Source organism: Dromiciops gliroides, chromosome 1 (assembly GCF_019393635.1).
Source record: "Dromiciops gliroides isolate mDroGli1 chromosome 1, mDroGli1.pri, whole genome shotgun sequence".
NCBI lineage: Eukaryota > Metazoa > Chordata > Mammalia > Microbiotheria > Microbiotheriidae > Dromiciops > Dromiciops gliroides.
Window position 1 is genome coordinate 443,701,969 of NC_057861.1, and position 21,060 is coordinate 443,723,028.

General features: G+C 35.6%; 1 protein-coding gene across 1 annotated transcript in view; it reads right to left on the minus strand.

Annotated features, from left to right (window-relative positions):
• Positions 1 to 21,060, minus strand: part of EDIL3 (EGF like repeats and discoidin domains 3) — a 580,643-nt gene that overhangs the window by 55,109 nt on the left and 504,474 nt on the right. The window lies entirely within an intron of this gene.

The following is a 21,060-nucleotide window of genomic DNA, read 5'->3' on the forward strand; positions in this document are numbered from 1 at the left end:
GTAATATGTAGCCAGGGGAATTTATTGAATGTGGGACTGACTGAGTATCTTAGGAAAAATTGCTTCAGCACATGTGTGGAGGATGAAATGGGTTGGGGAGAGACTTAAGACAGGGAGAACACGTTTTCTTCTTGTCATCTCCAGATACCTTCTACATGTAATGCACTTTAAAAGACTTTAGTTGTCAATTTAATTTGAAAGGTTGACTCGGTTTTATGTGTAGATACAGATCAGGCTGCATTTAATTTGGCTGGGATTTCAGGAACAAACCTTTGGTGTTAAAAGCATCTTTCCCCATCAATTTAATCAGGCATAATTGAATAATACACACATTAGCTAATGAAAACTCTATTTCAATAAACCAATAGTCAGAACAAAATAGGCTTTAAATTAAAGGTCAAACATCAAAAGAGAAATGAGGTCTAAAATATATATAGCTATGGAATCTGACATCTGTGCCTGCAACCCACATTGTAGCACTATTTACATATACACAAAGCTACAAACATTATATATATATATATGTATGTATGTATGTATATGTACATACATACATGTATATGTGTATATATGTATACACACACACACACACACACACACACATATATATATATATATATATATATATATATATATATATATATATATATACTTATGTCTATACATGGAGTCATTTAATTTATTATGCTATGCCATTATTATTATTTCATGACAATACATGTTTGTTTTTTTCTCAAGTTAGATATGGTTTACCTAACAGGTCAGTTTATTTTCTGTCTCCTTGTACTTTGATTTGTAGTTATTCATCTTTCTCCATTTATTTTCAAATTCTATTTTTCCTCTTTTTCTGGGAGACTTTCATTTCTCATGTGAAGATTCTTCGAAACTATCTTTAGTTTTCCTCTCCTTTCCTTGATCTATAGATTCCTCTCTTATCCTATAATAACAGCTAGCTTCCTCTACCTATATCCTTGATCTTATCTTTACTACCACTGCTCTATATGTCATCACTGAGTATCTCCACGCCACATTTATTTACATTTTGTATTCTCTTTCCTGTGAGAAGCAAGATGCTGGAAAACCAGTTGTAGCTTAGATAGGGTTCATTCATAGAGTAAAAAATAGGGTTCATAACAGAACAATAATAACTATGATTTTACAGATTTTTAAATCTCCATATAACAGAAATGAAAGGAAGGCGAGCAATGTGGGTGCCTAATGTGTTAACCATTGGAGTAGTAATATTGATAACTTCATATTTAGTCTACCTCAGTTTTAAGGTTTTAGTGTCAAAGTTGCTTGTTTAAAATTCTTTTTTATAGTTCAGTACACACTAATAGGGCAATATCTCTATACAGAGGAATCACTAGAATAAAAAAAATACAGAGGGGGCCAAAAGTCACAAAGAGTTTTCAATATTTAATAAATCCTTTACTTTTTGTTCTTAATTTACAATATCATAGCACCATATACAGTATCTTTGTATCTCTATCTCTACCTAGGAAATGAATTTACATCTTATGTAAAAAATCAAAGTTCATAAATGAAGAAAAATAAAGAAAAAATAATTTTCAAAAAGATATTAAAACATCATGACATTTGGCCCACCCTGTAGTATGTAACTTCCCTTTCGTCCACTCTGAAACTTGTTCCTTTTCCCTGATCATTGTAGAAATGTAGAACCTATTCACCATTATCAGAAGACACTAAATCTAACCCCTATATTTTCTAAATAGAAAGTAGCCATTTTTCCATTATGAATTTTCTCTCTTGGTTTTTGAGCTGTCTCCTTTTTGATATATGTAATGAGGGACTGGCAGATGTGCAAAGCTAATCTGATGCTTCTCCCCAGATGAAAGAGGCTGAGGAATCTGCTTTTGGGAGGCCTAAGATGATTTGTAATTGAAATATCTTGGGAAGGACTTTGTAGAATGGGCAGACATTCTGAAACTAGTCCCAGGCTTCTGACCATATAGAAGACAAAAGCCTCTTTTACTGGCTAAAGTTGGAGAACTGAGACTGGAGATGGTGTCAAAAGAATTTACTTGGTCTCAGTCGCTTTCATTTGTTTGTTTTTGAGGGGCAATGGGGGTTACATGACTTGCCCAGGGTCACACAGCTAGTAAGTATCAAGTGTCTGAGGCTGGATTTGAACTTGGGTCCTCCTGAATCCAGGGCCAGTGCTTTATCCACTGCACCACCTAGCTGCCCTGGTCTCAGTCACTTTCAATGAAACGCTACTCTTGGTTTGACTCCTTTTATAATGGAATCTGATGAGAAACAGTGCTTTAAGGACAGAGGTGTTGAACCCTCTCCCTCCAAGTTCAATTTGGGACCTATGAATGCAGTTGTCAGTTGTTTGTTGCTCTTGGAGTTTGTTCTTTTGTTTTAGGTGGAGATTAATTTGGAGGCTATGGTCTTGTGAGTTTTGAAAGGTCAGGAGATTAAGATGGATGAGTACCCAGGTTTCTGAGTATTGAGTCCAGGCTGGATTTTACAGGCAGTCTGGCATCAGTGCCTTGAGGAACAACCTTTGGGCTTAGGTCCATGGTAATCGAGATGAGAACTCATTAGGCAGTGATGCCACATTTGGATATGAACTTGAAGAGACCAATTCTATATAGAAACTGGGTTAAATATGGGCCTGGTCTCCCCAGATATCAGGGTGACATAGGGGAGAGTTTGTCCCCAACTCATTGAGGGGAAATGTTTGAATTTATGTTCTTGCTGTATCTTTGAAATAAACATCCCTTTAAAAAGAGGATAAGTGATGTTAATTGGTTAAAATGATAATTAGTCATTGGTGGTTAACTGAGGTGAAAACACATGGAAAATGGGACCTTGTGTTAATGGCTAGATAGACAGAAACTTCCAGCCCCTAAAAGGTTCTTCTAGAACTTTGAAGAGCAGATGTAGCTAGCTCTAGGATCGTAAGTACAGGGCATACTTGATACACATGTGTAATCTATATGTCATAATTTAAACTTTGGGTTTAAAGGGACCAGTTTCAATATTGAGGGAGTCCTTAATAATCCTTGGTTTTTCCTTTGAACCAAAATTTCATCTGAATAAGGTAGAATTTGGCTTATATCCACATTTCACAGAAAAAAAGAAAGGGCTCACAGCCCTTATGGGAGCACTTAGGCTAAGAAAACACTGACCATAACATAGATCTTAACTTCTGTCAAAAACTGCAATCGTCTCACTTAATTAAGCCCATAAACATCCAAATATAACTCTTCTCTTTATACTGGGCCTCCCCAGAGATACACATAGTCCTCTAAGCTTTTAGTTTTATCCGGGATGGAAACCCCTGACAAGCAAACATTATGGGATAGCAAGAAGGTTGATAACTTCCCCTGCACCTATAAGGTCCATATAACTCATAGTATCAAAAAAGGTTATTATCATTTGTTGTTTTATCATTTCAGTCATGTTCAACTCTGTGACCCATTTGGGGGTTTTCTTGGTAAAGACAGTGGAGATGTTTGTCATTTCACTCTCCATCTCATTTTGCAGATGAGGAAACTGAGACAAAGTTAAGTGACTTGCCCAGGGTCATACAGCTAGTGTCTGAGGTCAGATTTAAGTTCAGGAAAATGTCTTCCTAATTCCAGACCTGGGACTCTTTCCACTGAGCCACCTAGCTGCCCAGGCTATGTCAGTAAAAGGCAGCACAATTTTGCGCTCCCACATTCTGACCTCCCTTACTGATTCTCATCTCTAACTCCTGTTTGATCTAGGAATTCACATACTGCATTTGTGTGCTTCACTTCAAGGTCTAAGAGGTTTGGGTGAAGAACTTCATCAATATGCTACCATTGCTTTATTGTTGTCTTGTTCAAGGTGGTGCAGTGGATAGAGGCTTGAAATCCAGAAGACCAGAGTTCAAATTTACCCTGTGATATAAGCTGTACAACCATGGGCAAATCATATAACCTCTCTGTGCCTCAATTTTTTAAATTGCAAAATGGGGATAATAATATCATCTAATTCTCATGAGCATAATATTAGATAATATTTGTAAAGTGCTTTCCAAACATTAAAATGCTATATAACTTCTAGCTATTATATTATTTTATATCATTATTAGTTATTCTTTTTCTTCAATTTCCCAAATAAGTCCAAAATATTCTTAGAGTATCTACATTGTTTGACTGTATAAACAGATGTGCTGCTAAATGTTTGCTAATTAGCAAAGTTTTTAGTGTAGTAAGCTAGAGATAGGTATAAGATCAAAGTTCTAGTTCCTTCACATGTCTGTCAGATTCTTCCCAGTCTTTTTAAAAAATTTTACTTTTGTGGGGCAATGAGGCGTAAGTGACTTGCCCAGGGTCACACCTCTAAGTGTCAAGTGTCTGAGGCTGGATTTGAACTTAGGTCCTCCTGAATTCAGGGCCAGTGCTTTATCTACTGTGCCACCTAGCTGCTCCCCAGAGTCTTTTTAAAACTCTTCAGGGACCTCTTCATAAAGAGAATTTGGATCCACCTCTCTTCTCTCTCAAAGTTGGAAACCAGAATACCAGGATCTCTCTTTTCCCCAGCTCTCACCAAATCCTGTCTTCTTGCAGGCCTACAGTAAATGTTGAGTAATTGATTTCCACCAGTGGTTCATCCATGGTTTTAATTCTCTCCCACCTCTTGTCTGCTTCCTGATTTTTCTGGTATCTTTTAAGTCCTGGCTAAAATCCTACCTTCAACAAGAGCCTTTTCCTCATCCCTCTCAACGTCAGTGCCTTCTTTCTGCTTATTATCTCCAATTTATCCTGTGTAACAATCTTGTTTGTACTTCTTTGATTGTTCCATCTCTTGCATTAAACTGTCAGCTCTTTGAAGGCAAGAGTTTTCTTTTGACGTTCTTTGAATCACTGAAATTTAACTCCATGCCTGATACATATAGTAGGCATTTACTAAATACTTGTTGACTGACGATGTCCAAACTTAAGAGAGTATGAGACACCTGGGAAGAAACTAGGCTTTGGTGACATACAAAGGATGCTAAATATGAACAAAATCAGAGGAGCAATATGGTCTTTAAAGAGTGAATTAACACAGGAAGCAGTACAGTGTTGTACATTGATATGAAAATTTTTACTCTTGCATTCTTCTTTTTCTAAATGTCACATAGGATCTGAGTTAAGGTTTCCTTATCGTCATGGGTGATGATCCAATGAGGAGTTTTCCAGAATCTCCCTTTCTGTGGAATTTCTTAACATCAGTTTAATTTCCTGTTGGGTGGAGATGTTTTCCCTCTTGCCTGTGTATTTTGGCTGTTTCAAACAGGTATGTTTTTCCTCCCACTTTAACTGTACTTCTTCCCCATCCTTGACTTAGAAAAAAATTTTTTTTAAGATTTTTGTTCCACTTTAGCCCAGCTCTCTACTTGAAGAGTCACTGACTTACTTCAAAATGAATTTGGTCTTGAGAATTTTTGCATCAAACAGCACACTATGTCTAAGTGAAACTTCCTCCAGTATAAAAATAATCAGTTACTCACAGTGGAAGGGGTGTTTCACAGGAACCCTGAGGCAGTCAAGGACAGAATGCTCTCTATTCTGGTACATAGAGTTCACTAGGTATTCAGACACACCCAGACATCCTCTAGGGGCAAACCACTGAGGCCTGCACCACAGCTGCCCTGGGATTCAGAAATTCCTGTGAAGACACCAGTTGCACAAGTAACCACCCTGGTCTCTCAGCAGCATTCAGGCTCATAGATCCATTATGTTTTAGACTCAAAACTCCCACATCTTGGCTCAAATTGGATTAACCAGGCAGGGTGCTGGATTGATGTTTGTAGGAGCATTTGACTGGCTACATTCTGTTGCATCTTTAGTCCCTCAATTCAAACTATAACCTAATAACATTCATGGGAAGAAGTTCAGCAAATGTAACAATGTTTCATACTAGAAAAACTTGATTAATAATAAATAGGGGCATTAATAGCCCTCAAGAACTGGTAAATATTCATATACATTTGTTCTTTATATCTTCACAACAATCCTTTGAGGTTATACCCTATAAGCATTACAATCTACACTGCAGATTAAGTCCCAAAGGGTCAGAAGAATCAAGTGATTTGCCAAAGTAATTCACACAGGTATTTCTCAGCAGAACTGAAATTCACGCCCTGGACACTGGACTTCAAATCCAGCACACATTCAATTGCATCATGTTTTCTCATCAAATGTATTGTTTCTTTCTTTTCTTTTCTTTTTTAAGATAATCATCCAAATAAAAACTTAAGAGTAACTTTGAAATTCATTATTGTGTTTAATATTGTGTATGAGGAAAGAGTTGAATCTGTCTCTCTTTACTTATCCATTATATTTTGCTTCCTCCTTTTGCCATAGAAGTAAGTTGCAAAAGATGATTCCAATTCTTCAAGTGATGGTGACTATTTCCATGCTCATATTTTTATATTTGGCTATCATAGAACACCTGGGACTAAACCTTTTGTAAGGGCCTCTTTGTGTGTGTGTGTGTTTTCTTTAGTGTTGGCTCAGAGCAAGGATTAAACTTCCCATAGGATCATGAGTGTGATGGAATGACAGAAAATTTATCTCATGTTGATTCATGATTGACAAAGTCTGTCACAGACCTTGAAGATAACGGGGGGAAGGTGGGTGGATGGAAGGTTGAGTTATCTTCTCATTTCCTCTTCTGGCTTATAATTTTGAAAGCGTTAGGGAGCCAGTCTGAGTCCTTTTAATTGACTGAGAAAAACTGTGAATTTGAACTTGCTTGCGAAGGTCAAGATAAACCACAGTTTCAGACAGTTGCAGAAGACCCTGACAGATGGCTGAATAGGCTAAGATAGGACAGTCTGAGACTCTAAATTCATTTTCATGGACAGGCATTCCTGAGGGGAGAGGAAAATGAAAAGGAAGACAGAGAAATAAATAGGCATGCAAGGGAACTGAATACAGACACCAAAGAGCTCTATCATAAAAAAACCATGTCACTTGACTGCTTTTTCTAATATATTCCTGCTTTTGCCTTTATGCTATGTTAATTCCTTTTTTTGTTTAAATATTTTATAAAGTTCATTGTGTTTTATAAAATGAACTCATTAAAGAGAAATGTCTCTCAAACTAATGTGCTCCTCTGCTATTTCAAACTTTAATATAACTAAGACTAGGTGAAAACTTTGGCTAGCTTCTTTTGATTAAAATTAAGAAATTCAACTTGATCTAAATTGTTCCGATTATACAAATAGTCCTCAGAATGCCACAGAAGTCCCAAGACTGTCCCCTATGGCCAACCTCCCCCATAACCAGGGATGTGCTGATAAATGTTTAACAACCTGCTCTCTGAGAAAAATAATGTACACAATGAACACTTTAAAGTATAATTTGCATTCTTTTTTAATACTTTTAAGGAAAGCTTCATTTATTCCAATGCTCTTTTTTTGCATTCTTAATATTTTCTCCATCACTTACTTCAGTCTAGAAATCAAGCAAAAACAAAACAAAACAAAACAAAAAACACCTCAAGTCTTGATTTTTAGCCTTTATTCATTTCTGAGGTGTAAATGCTCATATTGAAAGTTCAACAATTTTCTCCTGTGAGCTAGTTCAAGTTGACACCCCTCCCAGTACCCCTTTATTTAAACCTTCTCTGATGAAGGAAGTCTTCTTAAAGAGATTGCCATTTTTATCATTTTAAGTATTAACTTAGTGTTATGGATTTAGAAATAGAACAAACTACAAAGGCTTTCTGGTTCAATCCCTTCATTTTGCAGATGAAAAAACCTTAGCATGGAGAGAATATATGACTTGTCTTTAGCAGTAGCGCTGAAATTCAAACCCTGATCTTCAGATTTCAAATTTAACATTATTTCCACTCTGCCACACCATTTCATAAAGTGCGTGCAGTTTTTTAAAATGCCAAACATAAAAATGAAAAACAAACACATTCTAAAGAACACATAGTACATTGTAGGTTCACCAAAGTATTCAAGCCTTATTTGTCAGAGTTCAAAGATGTATGAGTTTTGAGTGATCATAAATAATAATTATTGCTAAACTACTATGTGCCAGGCACTTTCCTAAGTGTTTTATAAATATTATATGATTTGATCTTCACAATAACCCTGAGAGATAGGTGCTATTATTATCCCTATTGTACAATTGAGGAAACTGAGGCAAACAGAGGTTAAGTGACTTACTCAGGGTCACAGAGGTAGTAAGTGTCTGAGGCCCAATTTGAACTTGGGTTTTTCTGACTCCAAGCCTGACAACTCTCAACTTCCCCTATCATTGACAAGATTTGCAAAACCACTTACTAAAATGAAATTCTGCTTGAAATTATAAAATGTGTTTATATATATATATATATGTATGTATATGTGTATGTATATGTGTATATATGTATATATATGTATATATACACACACACACACATATATATATATACATATATATATATAATATTGGGTTTCCAAAATATTTAATTGATTGCTTTAAATGCATATGAAGTAATTTGAATTAATTAAAACAAGTATTATATCTAGATATATCATATAATTTTTCATTTAAGCAATTTTCTGCTAGGCCAATTAGTATATCATGAGATTACTTAAAATTAGATCTTTTATATTAATTCATGAGAAGACTTTTGAATACAATCTTTAAAAAATAACTTGAAAATAATCTGCATGTTTGCTGTATCTAACAACTAATTGATATTCTAACTGGTGAGGATTTCTCATTAAAATTCAGATAATTTTAAAGGAAAGATCATAATTAATCTCTATAATCAAACATACTCAGAGTTAATAAGAGCTTTAAGCAATGGGACAGTCCTTGGCTTAATGAATCCATCTTATGTCCTTCAGTCTTGACTAAGTATTATAAATGGATACATGTAAATATTTATATTTTCTGAACTTTTTTTTGGTCAGGCCACACATGGTTGGAGCTACATTTTTGTGATATTGTGGAGAACAAAAAAGGATTTTCAAACAATAAAAACTATATGTTAACTAAGACTGGTATCAGCATTGCAGAAAATTTAAAATTTAGCTATCATACATCTCTCCCTCTTTTATTGCAGAGAGTATAATTATTAGAAAAATCTTGTAATCAATAGAAGCTATAGGGGGAAAATGCTTTCTCTACTTAGTTCACCAAAAATATGATTACCCTGGGATAGTCAAATTGCCATACCTTCTTCATATACTTTTCAGGTATGATTTTGATCAGACTGGGAACTTTGACTAACTTCATGCATGAGAATACTCGATGTGTCTAATTGGATTAGTTTATAACCGATGGGGTCATTATTAATTGGTTAAAGAAGAGTGGAAAATAAGCATATGTCCTTGATGATGAAGCATTAGTATTGTCAGTAAGGACCATTTTGAAGGTTCATAATGGAACCTGGGGAAAATACCCAAAGGGGGACAAAAAAACCCAACACATTACCTTCAAATCTTTTCAAATTGAAATGAAAATTTTATATGTAATATAATGTAATGTAAAGCCATTTTTTTATATCATGGCATTTCATTTCTAATCCCACTTCAGTTCCCTTCAGCCTGTGTGAAATTGGGAAAGTTATTTAATTATTCTGTGCTTCAATTTCCTAATATTTAAAATGTAAGGGGATTGGACTACATGGTTTTTGTGGTCCCTTTCAGACCTAGATCTACAATTCCTTGATCCATCTACTATATGTGGCAATCATCAAGTCAATATCTATTGGATGAATGACAGTGTGCAATTGCTTTTATTTTTTATTTTATTTTATTTTATTTTTTGCGGGGCAATGAGAGTTAAGTGACTTGCACAGGGTCACAGAGAGCTAGTGTCAAGTGTCTGAGGCTGGATTTGAACTCAGGTCCTTCTGAATCCAGGGTCAGTGCTTTATCCACTGTGCCACCTAGCTTCCCCTGTCCAATTGCTTTTAGAAGAAACTAGATGAAACTGTTGAGCAGATTGGCCATTCATAAGTAGGAAATAGTTTTAATGTGTCATAAGCAATTTCTTCATGGAATATGAATCTATATTATGTGTATGCATAATATCCAAATTCAGTAAAAACATTTTTCACTTAACAATCATATATTATAAAGTCCAGTACACATGGGTAAAACTTATTAGGATAAGGCATTGTACAATAAAAAGAGAAAGAAGTCTTTGAATGAGGAGTAACATTTGTACATGCACAAAATTATCTTCTTTATTATGTCAATTCTACCATTTCATGAGGAACTATGATTTTTTTTTCTTTTGGTGGGGCAATGAGGGTTATGTTACATGCCCAGTGTCACATAGCTAGTATGTGTTAAGCGGCTGAGGTGAGACTTGAACTCAGGTCCTCCTGAATTCAAGGCCAGTGCTTTATCTACTGTGCCACCTAGCTGTCCTGGAACTATGATTTTTTAATGCTAGTCCAAGACTGTTATTTCCATAGTATGAAAAATTATCTATGGGGACTCCAGGTAGTGGGCAGCCAGGTGGCACAGTGGATAGATTGTAAAACCTGGAGTCAGGAAAACCTGAGTTCAAATCCCACTTCAGACTCTTACTAGCTGTGTGACCCTGGGCAAGTCATTAACCCCATTGGCTTCGGTGTCCTCATTTAAAAAGTGAATCAGAGAAGGAAATGGCAAATGACCGTAATTTCTTTGCCAAGAAAACCCCAAAAGGGGTCACAAAGAATTAGACATGACTCAAACAACTGAACAACAACTCCAGGTATTGTGGTGGATAAAGAACTAGATCTGGATTCAGGAACACCAATGTCCAAATATGGCCTCAGACACTCACTAGCTGTGTGACCGTGGGTAAGTCACTTAACCTTGTTTGCTTCAGTTTCCTCATCTATAAAATTAGATGGAGAAGGAAATGGCAAACCATTCCAGTATCTTTACCAAGAAAATACCAAAATGGGTCACAAAGAGTCAGATATGACTGATATAACTTAACTATAAACAACAACAACCTTTAGTGATGTCATGAATTATGTGGACTTCTTAGGCCCAGGGGAGTTCAAATACTTCTTCAGACACTTACCTGCTGTGTGACTGTGGGCAAGAAACTTAACTTCTTCTGCCTGCCTTGGTTTTATCAACAGTAAAATGCAAACCTACATCCAAGAATCATTATGAAAATTAAATGAAATATATTTTAAAATGCTTAGCATAGTCTCTTGCACATAGTATGTGCTTCACAGCTTATATATTTTTATACATATGTATATATATATATATATATATATATGTATGTATGTATATATTTACCTTCTATTTGTAGAGAGCTACTTAAGGCGCTCAGAGCTCAAGCAACTTTTCTAGAGTAATGACTTGTACATGTCAGTGGTAAAACTTGAAAATCCAGGTTTGGCTGACTGAAGCCAGCTCTCTATCCCTTTTTCCCATGCCATAGTAAACGAAGCTAAACACATTTCATGTATATGCCCCAGCTATATAAAGGAACTTCAAAGCAATGTCGGGGATGAGTAAGGAGATCAGAAGAGCCTTCTCAACTAGGCAGAACTGGTGCTGAGCCATAAAAGATATTATAAGGGTATTATAAGAATTAGAGACAAGGAAAGAAAGCATAGAAGGCATGGAGGAACATCCTGTATATTCCCTAGCACAAGCTGAATAGTATGATGGAGAAGTGATGTGCAATCAGTTTGGAATCATGTTTGAGCCATATTGTAAAGAATATTAGATATGAAAGCGAGGAGTTGGCATTTTATCCTAGAGGCAATAAAGAACAAGGACAGCATCTTAAGCAGGAGAATGCCACATTCGGTTATATATTTTAGGGATTAGAGACAATAGACATTCATGTAATTGAAATTCAGACTCTCTGAGATTCCCTTTTTATTATTATTATTGTTATTATTATTATTTTGGTGAGGCAATTGGAGTTTTGTGACTTGCCCAGGGTCACACAGCTAGTACGTGTTAAGTGTCTGAGGCTGGATTTGAACTCAGGTACTCCTGAATCCAGGGCCTGTGCTCTATCCACTGCACTACCTAGCTGCCCCGAGATTCCCTTTTGGACATTATTTCCAAACCTCCCATGATGTTCTTTTCTCCTCTATATTTTGTTGATGTTCTCTACATCTCATTGGGTCACGGGCACAAATCTGAGGGTAGGATACTGGTTTGTTTTAAATGTCCCACTGCTCAATATAATCTATGCGTAGTTGTAATGAGGCCAAAAGGCACAAGAGATCAAAGTGTTCTTATCTGAATATTTGGATTACATAGTGGTTAAAAGATTTTGTTCTTGGCTGAATATGAATGGTAAGATTCTCCTACTTTCATTCTTTTGAGAAGTAGCAGTATTTTGAAAGGATTTTTGTTTCTGTGCTTATTTCAAAACTTACATAATGACTAATTTCTTTGTGCAATCAACTCAGTACAGCTTCATATATTTTTTTAAATCACTCTAATTGTAAAGCTATTCATGCACCGTATTCCCTATTACTGTAAAATAGCTCATAAACCTCAGTCTTAAATTAGGCAGAGAATTAATAAATCACTTGAAATAAACTTATCATATTTAACTTTCTTAATTTTTTGGCATACACATTCAAGTTAAAAAAAAAACCACTAGGTTATAGCTCAATTCACTTTGAGACTCAATGAAAAAAAAGGTGATTGTTTTCTGTGCTCCATCACCAATATATCACAGCACTTGCTATACACAACAGCTGGACAGTCTTTCCATCAGTAGAATTCAGAGAGTACTTATATAAGAAGATGTATTTCTTCATATTCTCACCTTCTCTGACTGTTTCAAAAAATTGTCATAGATTTATATAACAATACTTAAACATTCCCTAGGAAACCTAAATATAGGTATTATAATTTTTTTGGTAATTTTTAAAAAGAGGTTCAATATGGTGGATACTATGGTGCAATGATTAGGTTGATTTTTGAACTTAGCTCAATTATAGTGAAAGCCCAGAACTGGGGATTAAATCTGTCACTTACAAGTCAATTAATTTCTTTGGATCTCAGGTTTCTCAAATATATAATGTGGTTTGACTAGTTGGTAGCTAGGGTTCTTTCCAGTTCTAGATTTATAATCTTTTCATTTGACCAGACTTGGCTATTTGGAGATTGGTCAATGGTAACTGGAGGATAAAATCACAGTTGTACAAGCTCATTTTATAGTATAATGCAGGTCACTGAATCTATCCCAACCTCAGATAATTATCATGATTATTCTTTTCAAAATAACATTATAGGAAGTATATAATGACATGAGCTGAACTTTGAAGGATGCTAGGGGTTCTCTGAGACAGTAGTGAGAGGAAGCCCATTCTAGGCAAGGGAGACAGCTTGTGCAAAAAACATTGATTTGGGAGATGGAATATGTACTGTATATATAGCAATCTGTGATCAGAAATGAAAACTTCATATCATATTCTTTTTTCCCTTACTTCCCCAACCCTGCCCACCACTTTCCTGATATGGACACGACAATTGTTAGGCTGGTGTATTAAGAGGGTACATTAAAAACTAGTAGATTCTAAAACTTCATGTGCATCTTTGTGTGTGAAGTGGGGATGGGGAGGGGTGGCTGACAGTGGGTATACTCTCTCAGCAAGAGAGATTTGGTTTTTTCTTTCCTTTCTTTGCAATTCAAGATTTAATCACCATATGGATGATTCTAGAAAAGTGCTCTACTGCCATACATTCCATAAAAGTTGAATTTCTGTGTTTTTCCTTTGGTGCTTGTTGGTTGTTTTTTGGGGTTTTTTTGGTGCTATATTTAAATGAAGACTTTGTATGAGAAGTAACATGAGTGGGAGTCCTCTAATGTAATTTTAAATGATTTGCAAGCTCCTTATATTTCACATACATGGTCCCAGATCTTTGTCCATTGGCACAAATTACTAGTGTTCCAAAATTATCTGCCTGGTCAAATTTTCTCTATTAGAACTATGGTGATACATTTCTTCTTCCTTCTTATTCTTCCTTCTCCTTCTCCTCCTCCTCCTCCTCCTCCTCCTCCTCCTCCTCCTCTTTCTGGCAATGAAGGTTAAGTGACTTGCCCAGGGTCACAGAGAGCTAGTGTCATGTGTCTGAGGCTGGATTTGAACTCAGGTCCTCCTGAATCCAGGGCCAGTGCTTTATTCACTGTGCCACCTAGCTGCCCCTATTTCTTCTTTTAAAATAGATATTTATTGATATTTTGTATTTACATCATCTAGATTTCAACCTCTCTCCTTCTCCTTTTCTTCTCCCGGAAAGTCATCAAATGTGATATTTGTTCTTATAAGAAAACAAACCAAACCAAATTCAGTGAGATTGTAAAATGACTATTTGTTCTATAACTATAGAACTATCTGCCCACTCCTCCACCACTGATATACCAGTGTAATATCTAAAAGAAAAGAAAATCCATGTATATGTAACTGTTAGAAACCAAGTTCTTATTTTCACTTTTTGCATTTTTATATTACTTTTTTATTGTTACTATAGTCAAGCCACCCAAATTCAGTCATTTTTTAAAAAACTACTTTGCCCATCTGTCAGCTGGGATTATTATGCATAACCTGCCTTAGTAGCAGTGTAGCCAGAGTTATAAACTGCAAATGACAAAAATCACGTTAACAGACCTTGAAAGCTGAAACAAAGTGATCTACAAGCTCGTTCCTAAATGATATTACGAGATTTGGGTTTCAAAAGGATATTGCTAAAGATCAACAGATGGGGGTATGAGGGGCACATTAATGATACAATTAATTTCCCTCCTTAGTGATACTAATAATTTATGAAGTGCTAGATTTATACAGCAAACGTGCAGCCTGTAGGTGTTAAGGTATTCTTTTCAAATATGCATTATGAGGAGCCCTTCAAACAGCAAATGGAAGGACATGCATTTGAGTCTTTTCATTGAGCATTGGGGGGATATAAGTATCACTCTCCTGCATGTTGTGAATGATGATATCACAATATAGTTTATTATAATACAATAAACATTTATTAAGTGCCTACTATCTTCTAGGAGCTGTACTAAGTACTGGGGATACAAATAGAAAAGTGAGAAAGTCCCTACCCTTAAGGAGCACACAATATCATGGGGGAAAAGAAAGTTAAAAAAAGCAGTGAGGGAGAGAGTTGAAGAAGGTGCCCAATATAGGGCTATGATTCTATGTTGATGCTGGGTAGAATCCAAGAAGTGGAACTGGTGGCAAATAAAAAGCTTGTTGCCTTCTGAGCTTTCTTAATATGGAGGCTTTGGGCAGAGGTGTTTTGTTTTGTTTTGTTTTTTTCTCTGCCCTCCAGTTTTTCCAATCAGGGGTCAGAAGTTATTGAGGGTACTGATAAGGTGTGAGTTCCAAAAGTTATACAATCTCCATGATGGTGAATTTCCTGGTGATGAGTTTTTACTGGGTAGTGGGGAGCTGTCTGTTGATGGTAGAACTAAATACAAGGTGTTCAGATATTGAGAAAGATGCAAAAAATTACTATAAAAAGACATACTTAAGGGATAGAAAAATTAGTGTGCTAGTTGCAAATCAAGAGTGAATAGAATGGGGGCAGCTAGGTGGCACAGTGGATAAAGCACCAGCCCTGGATTCAGGAGGACCTGAGTTCAAATCCAGCATCAGACACTTGACACTTACTAGCTGTGTGATGGTGGGTAAGTCACTTAACCCTCATTGCCCCACAAAAACCAAAATCAAACCAAAACAAGAATGAATAGAATATCTTGAAAATGAGTACCTATAGTTTAATAAAAGTAAAGATTTTCAGCCTGTTTCATGGAACCTCTATGAAAGACTCATGGGAATACCTAAGCAAGCAGTATATGAAATGAAAGGGCATAGAAGGAACATGATCTGTATCATCAATGGATGATATCAATTTGAAATATATATATATATACCAATCTATTAAAAAATGGATTCACGGGGGCAGCTAGGTGGCACAGTGGATAGAGCACCGGCCCTGGATTCAGGAGGACCTGATTTCAAATCCAGCATCAGACACTTGACATTTACTAGCTGTGTGACCTTGGGCAAGTCACTTAACCCCAATTACCTCAGCAAAAAAAAATGGACTCACAGATCTTGTACAAAATGTTATTTTGCCTATAACTGAGCACTATTGTATAATGAATGCTTTTCTGTTTCTGGATAATAATTTCTGTAGTTTAACAAAGTCCTGGTAAGTTATACCTGTAAGGCTCAACGCTAGACATTTTTTTGTTGGTCAAATGATTCCCAATAGAATCTTTTTGTTTTCTTTCTCCTCTTAATGGGAAATACTAGTTTTTAGCCACAGGATTTAATTTAATTTAATTGTGGTATCTGTATTTTGGTACAATGCCCAGAAACCTTTGGGAAGTGGATGCATTTTATACCAATCCAATAAATAAAGACCATACAGCTTCTGTGCAGAAATTCCCTCCTTACCTAAGAAGGGTTTTGTAGGTTGGCCCCTGGGGTACATTGGGAAATTTAAATTTTTAAGCAAACTATACTTGATATTATGACAACTTGGCTCCCTCTTTGCTTGCTTATGCATTTCCCCCAGCTGTTGGAATTGTCTTGCACTCACATATTACTTTAAGATGCAATCTATAAATTATGCAACATTTTCAACCTTGGATTATAATGGCTTGTATATATAGTTAGCATTGTTTTAGTTCTCAAGCTGAATTGCCATTGTGTCATCACAAACCTGGTTTCACTGTTAATATATGGTTTACTCATTAAGGAGTTATTTAATTTCACATGATTATGATCAGGATAAGGTAGTAATATTGAAAAAAATGAAAAAAAAAAGCCTAGGAAGCAAGATTAATTCTTATTGAGCCAAATGAAGAAACTAAGTATATTGCTAAGATGAACTTAGAAAATGTTCACCAAAATTGAATTTAATTTAATGGGGTTGGGTGCTATAATTAACATTCAATAGAAATTATGAGAACTTGATAACTAACAAAAGTAGGGCAGACACCAAATTATTCCCAAACTATAGTTTAAAATAGTCTATAACCAATTTCACATAATGTTAAAACCTCACCCAATATCATCACAAAGAAATGTTTGGCATAACACAATTATTTTCATGAAAGAAATAGTTTGGAATTCTGCTCTCACCTCACTATAAACTAGCTTGGGGATCTTTGATAACTCACTTAAACTCTCTGGGATTTGCTTTTTCTCATCTGTAAAATGAAATGTCTGAACTAAATATATTTCAATGTTCCTTGTAGTTCTTAACTTCTGAGTCTATAGAGGTCAGCCAATAGTTCCTATGTTTCTTTGATTAGGTTGTAGCAAATTCTATAAAGCAAATAATCTTTTACAATGTTTTATTACACATTTCCTTAATTTGATTCAACTTCATTTAAAAAGTTATAAAAGGCAATATAATTATTTTCTAAGTAATTTATTCCCTTTTTAAAAATTGGAAAAGTATATCATCTTACATCTAGCCTCTTTCTTTGGTTTTTAGGTTCTTCATCTATGAAGAGAATAATATTTGACCAAAAGCTCAATATAAATGTGTATACTTATTTATTGATTGATTTGATCTGTAATTTCACTGGGGTAAAGAATTCCTTAGAAGATTAATTGACTTGCTCATAGTAATACAGCAAGTATAGGGAAGAGGACAGGGTTTGAATTTAGATTTTCCTCTGGTGCCTCTTCTGCATGATTACCAATATCTAAATTGAAATAGATGACTATTTTTTTTTTTTTGCGGGGCAATGGGGGTTAAGTGACTTTCCTAGGGTCACACAGCTAGTAAGTGTCAAGTGTCTGAGGCCGGATTTGAACTCAGGTATTCCTGAATCCAGGGCTAGTGCTTTATCCACTGTGCCACCTAGCCACCCCCAAACTAGATGACTATGAAAGCCCTTCCTGGCCTATGATTTAGTTTGTAAATGCTTATTATCATTTTCTCTGTATCTGAGCAGTTCTTATATGCCAAACTGTAGATAGGCTGACACTTTTTAAATGGCCTTAATATTATTTTTTTTAATGATTATACCTAGAAACTGGATTAGAGTCAGCTAAATTTCATTTGTGTGTATAGACAGACAGAAAGACACACACATAAACCATGTACATACTTCATTTCCCAAAAGTCTTGTTGAAGGTTTAAGCTTCACTTGCTTAAAACTTCACCATAACTTTTGGGACGCACTGTATGTCAATCATACCCACATATCTTTGTGTGTGCATGTGTGTGCGTGCGTACCTGTGCATATATTTTAATCTATTGCACCATTTCATCATACAGCATCATGCTATCATGATTTTAATTAACTGAGTCAGGGAAACTTTATTTTTCAATAACTCTTAGTGAAGTTGTTATCATAACACTAGAACTTTTCTAGTTCCATGCATCTTAAGATACATAGAAACTGTTTCTCCAGCATTTCTGTAGCCTCAGAAAATCTGAAAAGGAACTTCTTAAATCACCTTATAGATGTTCTGGGAAATGCAGATGATAAAAATCAATTTTCCATTTCTAAAAAGTGCAGATCTTTACTGTTCTCTGGCATATAATTGAAGTGTTTACCACCTATACCTTAATCTTTTAAATGGTTTATGCTGTTTTAGGTTTTTTTTTTTAACTCTCACAAAGTTCCAATGTGCAATATTTCCCCCCAAAGATGGAAATTCTTTTTATACTTTTTATGTAAAGAAAGTACTTCTCAATCAACATATTGTCCATGGAGGATTTTGTAACAAATCCTTTTTTCATACTTCAGTGGTTTAAAAATCATTCTAAGGGTGGCTCAAGGGAATAAATGTATATATCTAGTTTATTAGGGAAAAGTCCAAGTAAAATTCATTCTAATATAAATCAATGTGTACTAGAAAGCAAAATTTCAGATGGTCTGCCATAATAAATTGTAAACCTGACAAACTTCTGGAGAATTCCATTTTATACAACCCTCTGCCCACACATAATGTACACTTATTTGCAACCTTCTTCCCCTTCCCCATTCATTGAAACCTGCCACTTCATTTGGACATCATGGTTTTTGATGGGCCCCAAAATTGACCATAAAAGGGATCATAAGCTTCTTAGCATAGGATAGGCATAAAAGCGATTCAACAACATTAATACAGCCAAGATCAACATATTTATATGCTGACATTTCAAATGATTTATATGCTTATCAGACTGTTCAATAAAATAATTCATAATTACCAAACCCACTGACACATGAAAAGCTACTAATCTTCCTACTTTTCTGACACAGGCAAATTCTCTTTTAAATGAACACATTAACCAGGAACTTTTAAAGGGCTAGAAGCTAAAGGTCTTTTGTGTCCTGGAGTTTTTAGAAAATAATCAATTTAAACAGTGTTTCTACCAAGGCAAAAAAAATTTAAAAGCCTTTCTTTAACTGCTTTCATGTAGTTCTTCCATCTCTCCTATATTTAACAGAGATGAACTTACTTGGCTATTCATTATTCCCAACATCTACTCAAAATGTACGCATTCTTACCACCCTGATCAACAATGGGAGTTAAGTTCTTATTGTTCCCTAGAGTCTTTATCACTTTATAAAGCATATTAAAGATCTGGTCTTTATCCCACCTGAGCCTTACCAGCACTTATGTCACCTTAAGGAAGCTGAGACATAGTTCATACTGTAAGTCCTCTGGACAATAAATTCCTTTAATCTAAGAAGAAAACATTAAATGACTTTATTAGTTAAATTGAGGCCCAACCAGGCCTGAGATAATCAAGACAATTAGCAGCACAGGTAGAGCTCAAGTGTAAAAAAGGTCAGGATCACCAGACATCAAGAAACTATTGGTCAGGACAAAAACATGCAGATAGGGATGGTGTTACTGGAGGAGGAAAAGGTGAGAGGGTGATTATGGCAGAATAATCAGAAAGAGGAATCTGGGACAGTACCATCAGATAAGGAAGTGAGTAGCAGATCTTGAATTTAATCAAGAGATATCCTAAAGTTTGACACAAGAGGCCAGGACTGGTGCAAAATGACAGCTCTGAAGGCACATCAGGTTCAAGGAGAAAGATCTGATACATGTATTATTTCATTCCCTTAGAGCACTCTTTTATTCAGGGAGGGCACATTTGTGACACCATACCTGTTATTACCCTTAATACCTGTAGCTCTTGCAGAAGGACTATGATAAAAGATAGATCGACATATTACTCTTTGCTGATTCTAAATCAGGAAAGACAAAACATGAAACTGAATGCTGTATACTTACAATGACCAATCTTGGCCCCAGAGGTCAGTTGGAAAAATGTATGTCTCTTTTTACTGCAAAAGTAGAGCGCTATGGGGGCAGCTAGGTGGTGCTGTAGATAAAGCACTGGTCCTGCATTCAGGTGAACCTGAGTTCAAATTCGGCCCCAGACACTCGACATGTACTAGCTGTGTGACCCTGGGCAAGTCACTTAACCCTCATTGCCCCCCCCCCAAAATACAGACCTATGGATGCAGATTATTTCATACACTGTCAGACATGATATGTTGGTTAGGTTTTCTGGAATTTTTAATTTTTAGTTTTTAGTTTTTCTTTTGAGGTCTGATGAATGAGAAAGCTCATTGGGCAAGGGAGGGGGAAATGATATATTTGGATAGTGATAAAATAGAAGTAAAATAAGAAATAACCATTTTCTTTAAGGAGGTTATAAGCAGGAGGGGATAAGACATAAGAACTAGATAAGAATAAATATTCATAGTACAAGTCAGGAAATGGTAAATTGAAGAAAATAGAAGTCAAACCATGAACCCAGGAAGAAGAGATTACTTACAGTCAAGTCAATAAGATTTTATCAATCACTTATTAAATGCAAGACACTATGCTAAAACCTAAACATATAAAGAAAGGCAAACTAGTGCCCTTATCTTTAAGGAGTAAACATTCAGTTTTTTTGTTTTGTTTTGTTTTAAAGTGAGGCAATTGGGGTTAAGTGACTTGTCCAGGGTCACACAGCTAGTAAGTGTTAAGTGTCTGAGGCCAGATTTGAACTCAGGTACTTCTGACTCCAGGACCAGTGCTCTATCCACTGTGCCACCTAGCTGCCCCCAAGGAGTTAACATTCTAATGGGAAAGATAACATTC